General features: G+C 31.9%; 1 long non-coding RNA gene across 1 annotated transcript; it reads right to left on the bottom strand.

The window, feature by feature from the left end:
* Positions 1 to 1,637: 1,637 nt before the first annotated feature.
* Positions 1,638 to 7,488, bottom strand: LOC104891132 (uncharacterized). Its single transcript, XR_789749.4, has 3 exons — positions 7,356 to 7,488; positions 4,707 to 4,906; positions 1,638 to 1,856 (listed from the first exon to the last, which is right to left on the bottom strand). It is a non-coding gene; the product is annotated as an uncharacterized LOC104891132 (long non-coding RNA).
* Positions 7,489 to 8,385: the final 897 nt, after the last annotated feature.

The following is an 8,385-nucleotide window of genomic DNA, read 5'->3' as shown; positions in this document are numbered from 1 at the left end:
TCGAGAGGCTCGAGATATGTTAGTGACCACACTACATATGTTGATCTGAGAGCGTCAAGATCCGACTGTGGGATTAACACGTGCTCAAGATATTAAACCAATTAAAATATTGATGGTGTTTTTAATGGAAATCTATGAACATGTGAACCATAGTCGTCCTCGACTTTTTTAGTTTGATTTTCTTTATATCTTAGTTTAAACCACTCATTCTTTAATATGTGATCATTTTTAGTTTCTTCATGCCTTAGAAACTAGATTAAAACAACCATTTCTGTATGGATCAGGCCCTATTTACCCTATTACATTGTTATAACATTTTGATATTAATCATTTTTGACATGTGTACGACAACCTATCAAATATCCAAATGTGAACCATAATTGTCCTTGACCTTTTTAGTTTGATTTTCTTTATTTCTTAGTTTAAACTAGGGGTGTAAGTGGATTGGACTGGATTGGACTTTGCCAAATCCAAATCCAGTCCAAAGTTTTTTGGACTCGAGAAATTGAGTCCAAGTCCGATCCAAATATTTTTTGAGTCCAGTCCAATCCAGTCCGATAATTTTTTCTTGAGTTTGAATCCAGTCCAGTCCGATTATTATATCTTTTTCCCGATTTAGATTCAATGATTCACAACGTTTTTTGAGATGCTTGAGCATTTCACTTATTCAATTATCAATATCCACAAATTAGATTGAAAGCTTAAATTATAGTAAAATACTATAAATAAAAAGTTGAATTAGATGCTTACCTTGATCTAAGTTGAGAGGAAGCAGAGAGAATGAGAATTAATCCGAGGGAGAAATAGAGAATGCGATAGTCGAGACAACGAGGTAGAAAGAAAATGAAGAGTAAGAGGAAGTGAATAGTAAAGACTAGGGAATGAAGTGAGAAGAATTAGTCGGCTACTAGCCTACTACCGTAGTACTGCTAGTATAATTTACTTATTTAACAAATGTAGCTAAGTGCAATCATCTGGCACCAAGTAAAATTGTTTGGCGCCAGTTGAAATATTTAGAGAGGGAAGGTTGAAAACTCCAAAATTTTAAAAAATAGTATTTTTTTTTAATATATACATTATATATATATATATATTAAATATATATTATATAAAAAAATATTTTTGGACTGGACTGGACTTATTGGACTCCAAAGGGATGAGTCCAAATCCAGTCCAAACATATTTGGACTCAAACATTTGAGTCCGAATCCAGTCCGAAAATTTTCAATCTAGTCCAGTCCGACAAGTTTGGACTGGACTGGAATGGACTCTGGACTTTTCGTAGTCCGCTTACACCCCTAGTTTAAACCACTCATTGTTTAATATGGATCATTTTTAGTTTCTTCTTACCTTACAAGCTAGATTAAAACAACCACACCTGTATGAATCGAATCCTATTTACCCTATTATACTGTTATAACATTTTGATATAAATTATTTTTGACAGGTGTACGACAACCTATCAAATATCCACATAACGAAGGAGTTGCCTTGGAAAGAGCTAGAGTTTAGGAGAAATGTCTAGATTTCGAATCTAATAAAACTCTGAAGAGAAAAGTTATAGCTTAGAGCATGCTTAATAGGTAACCAAGTGGGAAAGGATAAGAATCTCCATTTGCACAACGGCAGAAGTTGAATAGTACAACTTTCAAAATAGACTTTATTATTTCAATTCAAGCTTAAAGACGTCAAACCACATAGTTTCAGACACAATGGCAATTTTATAAGAAATTAAGAAAGACAACAATAAAAAGAAAGTAGGCAAACAACCATTTAGTTTATATTACAATATTTTATATTATTGATCCATGATACAATAGGAATTATGCCATTTTATCGTCCCTTGCCCCCTATCTCTGAAAAGAAATATGAAATAAACACAAGTAAGATAGATCTATGGAATAATGTTCTATTGTCCATCGTTATAAAGATTCATTTTAGTTGGAATGGAGCATTTCATCTTCGCTTTGGGAGCATTTTTAGAATAAATCATTCTCTTTAAATGTACAGAAAAAAAGAATACGTTAAAATCATCAATGCCATACTCCTATACGTAATACATTAATTTGGGATATCCCTTTGAGGCCTCATTTTTTTCTATTGAGATAATCTAAATTGAACTGAACTTAACATAACTTAATGAAACTGAATTGAATTGAGCTGATTGCCGGCATTGTACTAAATTGAACTGAAATAAAGATGACAATAATAATAAGAACAATAATAATAATAACAAAAATAACATAACAATAATAATAATAATAATCACTCTTAATAATAATATTTAAAATGATAATAAAAATTAAAAATAATAAAAATTATTATTAATTATTAATTAATAATATAATAATAATATTAATAATATAATAATAATTATTAATATTCATATTAATAATGATAAAAATAATAATAATAATAATTAATAATAATGATAAATAATAATAATAATAATAATAATAATAATAATAATAATAATAATAATAATAATAATAATAATAATAATAATAATAATAATAATAATAATAATAATAATAATAAACAAGTTCAATGTATTTGTTCATTTTCTTTCAATTTTAAATTTAAAACCTAATTCATTTTTTTTTTTGTGGACGATGTGAATTTCCAATAATAATAACCAAGTTCAATGTATTTCTCCATTCTATTTTTATTTGATTTAAAACCTAAATCAGGTTTTTTTTGTAGACGATGTGAAAGAAATTATACAACTTTCATTTAGAGAAGTTTACCCCACATAATATTAGTATCTAGAGAGTGGGAGATATCTCAGTGGTTAGAATATGTTTTTCGATTCTAAGAGGTCTGGACGTTGGGAATCAATTCTCACCCTTGGCAAGTTGAGATCCTCCAAACTCCTTAACTTATCAAGGTTTCTCCTTAATGATGATGGTGATGATGATGATGATGATGATGATAATAATACAAATAACTAATTCGTTTTCTTTTTAACATCATATACAACTATATGATACCCGAGTCATAATCGAGTTTTTTAAAATTAAAATTCATGTAAAAATATGTGTACAAATTATTAAACTCTAATTTTCAATACAATAAAGTATTTAAGTTTTAATGAACTAAACTAGGTTTTAGTCTCAGGGGATGCTCTAGGTTATTAATATTTCCATGTTAAAACATATCATCTAATGTTGCATATCTTATTGGTCAGAACTTTAGTGTATTAACTTGAGCTCACATGGTTGAATCTTATACGGAGCATGTTTTTTTAATGTGCATATTAATGATATGGAATGGAATAACTAATGGAGAGAATCACGTGGCACGTAGAATTGCTTAAGAACGCTTTTAATATATTAGTATAACTTTTAATGTTTAAGGCAAGAATAATGCTTAATATATTCGATGTGTACATTAATTATTAGGAAAAATTTACAAGAGATGGCTCAACGATTCTCGATTTTCTTTTATAAGTCCCAATTATGAATTTTCACTATAGGTTTATGATTTTAATAGGGCCCACCAGGTAAATAATCTGTTATAGCACGATAAGTATAACGTGCTCACAATTTAATGAGAGCACGTGAATTTTAAAATTTCATCCCCCATTTAAATCTCCCGTGAACTTCCCTGCCATTTCCTTTCCTTTATCTTCTCACCATGGCTCACCCTCCCCCCCCCCCTTCATTTTAAAATGTCATCTTGTTGCCATTATTAGCAAGAAACCATGCCCTCCAATGTCGTTAACCCAAGAAACTCCCCAACATTTTTCTTCCCTTTCATATTTTTTTCTACCCAGCTTGTTGCCATTAAAACAGAGACGACAAATTTGGTAGAGAAGGAAAGAGGATGAGCAGCAATAAATGCGTTGCAGCACCACCGAAAAGCACCAGAACAACCATAACATCGATGGAACAACCAACCTTGCAAAATGCATATAGTAACCCTTTTTCCATAGCATCGGCGTTCATCAGCATCTTCGTGTACGAAGGTGAAGGAGATAGGGCGAGGGTGGAGGAGAGAAAGGAGGGGTGAGGCTGATGGTTGGGGTGGGATTGGGAGGAGAGAAGGAGATGGGGAGAGAGATGTTGTATGTGAGAATGAGGGGTGATGCTAGGAAGGCACCGACAAGGGTGACTCTGCCCCTCTCTTCCGGCCAGGTGCTGATGCGGCGACTTCTTGTTGCGAAGGAGAAGGCGAGAGTGCCAGGGTGGAGGAGAGATAATGAGGGGTGAGGCTGGAGGTTGGGGTGGGTTGGGAGGAGGGATAGATGCTGCATGAGAGACTGAGGGGTGAGGTTGGGAAGGCGGCTGTAAGGGTGGCTCATCCCCTATTTCCGCCTAGCTGGTGCAAAGGAGAAGTGAAGGAAAGAGAAGAGGTGGGTCCCACATTTAAAAAAATTAACCTTTGTAACCAATTCTATGTAAATCACGACCTATAAAAATTACAAACTATTAAAAATGAGATCTTTAAGGAAAAATCTATAATTGGAACTTGTAAAAGAAAATTGGGAATTTGAGTCTCTCTTGTGAATTTTTCCTAATTATTAAAGGTTCATTTGTTTGGGAGGGAAATTTGGAATGGTGACCATCTTCAATGACTTTTCGTTTTGCTGTATATATAGCTAAATTGCATATTATGGATAAGTATTGGTAATTGTATAATAATAATGATGACGACAACGAAGATAAGCAGTTATTTAGCTTGTTATTGCAAAAAAATATACTCACACTTCATTATTTAGGAGCACACATTGCCTAACAATACATTTGGCATTCACATCTGAAGTCCGAGATACACTTTCCTTCAGGCCAATTCTCTCTGACACATTCCTGCTTACAAGACTTAGCAAAAATGCAAGGGCCATCAAAGAACTTGCTTGGTTTTCTTCCGCAAATGGCACCATCAACCTCAACCACCATGTTCATCTCTGTCATTTTTACAACAAGAAAAACAAATATCTTAAGAGATTTAGATAAAAGAAATATCAAATTCCTAGGTAACCAGATATCGAGATGTTGTTTGGTTGACTAAAATTTTAAAAATTAAAGGAGATTTAGCCGAATATAACTACATCTAATCACTAGATCTATCCACAACTAGTTAACAATTAAAATACATTCACGATTGTAGAGTTGGATCCCAATTCCTATAATCAATTTAAATATATTAGAAGTGGGCATTTGTTTAAAAAAAAAAGGCCAAATTAATAACTGAGTCGACCAATTTTTTTATATTCAAACTAATGAAAAGATTTATTCTCACAAAATTTAAGAAGTTGCTGACCTAAATTGACCTAAGTATGTGGTCGTTTGGTACATAAACATTAGGTTCCATAACAAAATTCATGGATGGTTCAAAAAAAATTATTAAATTGACAATAGAATAAGTAACTTCTTATGAGGATTCCCTTTTAGGTAACGTATTTTCTCCCTTTATTGAAAGCGAAAACTTATTTTTTTTCCAACCAAACAACTCACTCATTTTACACATATTCTCTTTGTCTACCAAATAACCATAAAGTAGAATTTTCCACATCTATAATTCTTTTCTTTAGCTACCAAAAAATTCTCAAGAACTTCCTTGAATTGTAATAAGAGGCTCATGACAAATTGACAATTCCACTGATAAGTTAATTTCCAAAATCACATACTAGCTTCAATTTTTTTTCCTACTCGCTTTTCTTATGTGCTCTTTTTTTCTTTTTCTTTTTTTATTCAGGTTACATTATTCAATTTTTTGCATACCCCATTAACAACCTTATCCCTCATATCCCACGATTAAGGATGGTAACAAGTTGGATTTGGAGCTCGTTTAATTGGACCCGACCCTGACGTTTTACATGCGATCTAAACTCGTTCTAGACCAGCCGGGTGTAAAAAACTCAGACTTAATTAGATCCAAAGCTATTGATTCTAGCGGATCCTGGGTCTAAAACGACCCCAAAATGAGTCCTTAATACATTTTTACTTTTAGCACAACATTAATCCATTTGAATTTTTTTGACAAGACTATTTTTTTATATAATACTAACTACTAGGAGCATTTTAGTACATTACATATAAAAATCATGTAAAAATTATAATCTAGATTTAGAAAAGTATGATTCATAAAATCATGAGATAACAGTATTACAAATAGATCATATAATAAGTTTCCACAGATTACTACAAGCAGTTCTAAGTACAAACCTTTCAACTTTTTCCAAGCACATTCGGCTAATAACACTATATCATAATATTTTACAGTTTTTTTTTTTAAAGTGTAACTTATTTTTTTATTTTAAAAAATTATAAATAGTTCTGTGGATCTGGTATGTGACATATATCATTGGTTCATATCTAGATTCGACCCATGAGGCATTAGACATAACTAGATCCGACCCAAACCTATCGGGTCTAAATAAAATATTGATCCAAACCTTTAAAATTGGCCGGATTCAACCAGGATCCTGAACCCATTTTCATCCGTACCATGATATTTATACTTTTTCATACTACTTCTTACTTGACTCGTCTTTTCCTTATACCTACCTATCATTTTACATTATTTATCGTACTTAATCCTACTTTCGCTTAAACCCACCCACTTTCTTCTAAATTTTTTATACATTACGTATCTACAGTAATGGAGTACTTAAATAGAGGGAGTTAGTAATAAAAAGATGTGGTCTTTTTATTACTAACTCCATCTATTTAAGTACTCCATTACTGTAGATACGTAATGTATAAACAATTTAGAAGAAAGTTAATTTTTGCAATGTATTAACTATGCTGAGCAGTAGGTGATAGGCTAGTGGTATTGACATCACATCCGATTTCAGAAGTCAAGGGATCGAGTTTCACCCCTTGCAAGGAGGGTTCCCCAATTTCCCCCCTTCCTTGCAAGGGATTTCATCTTACCTTAAAAAAATGTATAAATTATAGTCCGTGTATAAGTAGATATGTGTACAAAGTATAAACAATGTATAAACATTCCCACATAATATGTCTTCTGGACTGTTTCAACATTTTTCTTTTTATTAATATATAAGTAGACTGTAGACATATGGTAATTAAAGTTCGATATTGATAAATATTGAAACAAGTATGTTTCAAGTATTTAGAAATAGAGGGAGTATATCCCCCTCGATTTCTCTAACTCTACCCTTTTTTGTATTTTTTTCTAAGTTTTCCTTTACCTCACACACAGATCAGATCCATTTACTTTTCCTATATAGATATTACCATATTTAAACCTTTATGCATTTCTCCTACACTATCGTGTATGTGACCATTTTTAGTGTTCTCCTAAAAAGTTGTGCGAATAATAATTGAACAAAATTAGAGAAACGGAGGAAGTAAAATAAAAGAACGTAAATGAAGAATTGAAGTGATTACCAGAAGCAAATAAGAAGAGAAGCAAAAGCATAAACCCGAAATATTTCTTCTCCATTTTCTTGGTCTTGTTTGATATTAGTTTTTTCTTTTTGTGCAACTTGTATGAAATTATATATTATATACACTTCAGTAGATGTATATATAGGTGAGAGTAGATGCTTTACGTCCATGGATCTAGGCATCAAGCACACCATAGTCAACTTGCATGGCTGCATAGTCCTACTCTTGCCATTATTAGTATTGGATTATTGGACTTGAATAGTAATCAATCGGTGCACGTGCACGCATTTTCTTGCTCTTACCATTATTATAATTGGACTATTATCATTGGACTATTGGAGTTAAATAGTCATTGAAGAGGAATAGTTTGCACCGTGCACGCATAGTCTTGCTCTTACCATTTTTATTGGACTATTGAAGTGTGGATAGTGGTGTTAGAAACAGATCTCATCGTTGGGTCAACTTGATTCTGACCTGACTTGAACCTAGTTCGATTTGTGAGGGTCAGTCCCTAAACCTGACTGAAACTTGACCTGCGATTACCCAGACCTGACCGGCACCCGACAAGATTATATCCTGACATGTTCAGACACACCTGCTTTCAAACCCGAACCCGACCGTAATCAACAAGATATTATTAAAATTCAACTATTTTTTTATATCTACACAATCATTTAAATATGATCATTAATAAAATTGCTTTAATAATTAATTAAATAAAAAATTAAATTACATTTAATTTAAGGGTTAAACTTTGAATATCATGTACTTGTTTATATTTTTATTTTCATTTATTTTTGAATTATTTATGTACATTGCTCTCTTGTTTTGATTTGACATCTATTAATGTATATGTAATACATGCTATAACTCACAAGTCACAACATATATGTACATACGTAGTATTTTAACAATTTTCTAAAGTATCTAAATTTTTGTTGTAATTTTGAATATCATCTATTGATGGCTCAAGACTTCGTTAAGAATTAGTAAGCTTGTTAGCACTCTTTTACAACAATAACGCTGAATT

The sequence above is a fragment of the Beta vulgaris genome, chromosome 4 (assembly GCF_026745355.1).
Source record: "Beta vulgaris subsp. vulgaris cultivar EL10 chromosome 4, EL10.2, whole genome shotgun sequence".
Taxonomy (NCBI): Eukaryota; Viridiplantae; Streptophyta; class Magnoliopsida; order Caryophyllales; family Amaranthaceae; genus Beta; species Beta vulgaris.
This window is presented reverse-complemented; position numbering and strand designations above follow the sequence as displayed.